This window comes from Parasteatoda tepidariorum, chromosome 3 (genome assembly GCF_043381705.1).
Source record: "Parasteatoda tepidariorum isolate YZ-2023 chromosome 3, CAS_Ptep_4.0, whole genome shotgun sequence".
NCBI classification, from domain to species: Eukaryota; Metazoa; Arthropoda; class Arachnida; order Araneae; family Theridiidae; genus Parasteatoda; species Parasteatoda tepidariorum.
Genome location: NC_092206.1, coordinates 40,638,639 through 40,639,338, shown reverse-complemented (window position 1 = coordinate 40,639,338; position 700 = coordinate 40,638,639).

Sequence of the window (700 nt, the reverse complement as noted above, 5' to 3'; positions counted from 1 at the left end):
TTCCGGAATATTCAAAATTTTTTAAGTTAAATTTAGTTTTAAAATTTTTTTCTGATTTAAGATATATTTAAATGTTCTGCATTTGTAAATTGAGTCCAGTCCTGTTTATAAGCAGGTCAGCCTAGACATTTCACATTTTGAGTTCGGACTTTCGACATTTCGTCTGCACAGCAAATACCTACTCATAAGATGACTAGTTGTATTGAATGAAATATAATAATAATATAGTAATTTATTATTAGATATAGTTAGGGATATCATAAAAATTCATCATCTTTCATTCGTCATATCTCAGGCGAGTTAATTATTAAATTTGAAATCAAATATTTGTGCAAGCAGAAGTTTTTGACCATGAACCATTTGTGCTCCATGGACCATAAATGTGTCGAACACAGGTAGCTCATTATATTTATGGTAAACATACTTCTACATCACAAAATATGGCATGGAATTTTGTTTCTTTCCTCTACTAAATTTGATGAATCGAAGCTTATTAGAATCGGTTAAACTAAGCTTGTATCCAAAATACTTTTCTAATGACTTTTATTTTGCATTTAAAATTCTCGTAAACCTAACAACAAAACACATATACCAATTCAAATGCCTATATAAGATATATTTGTGCTTTCTGTAAATTAGAATTTAAACGGAAATTTCTAAAACGAAATCTAAAGCAAATAAATAAATAAATAAATAAATA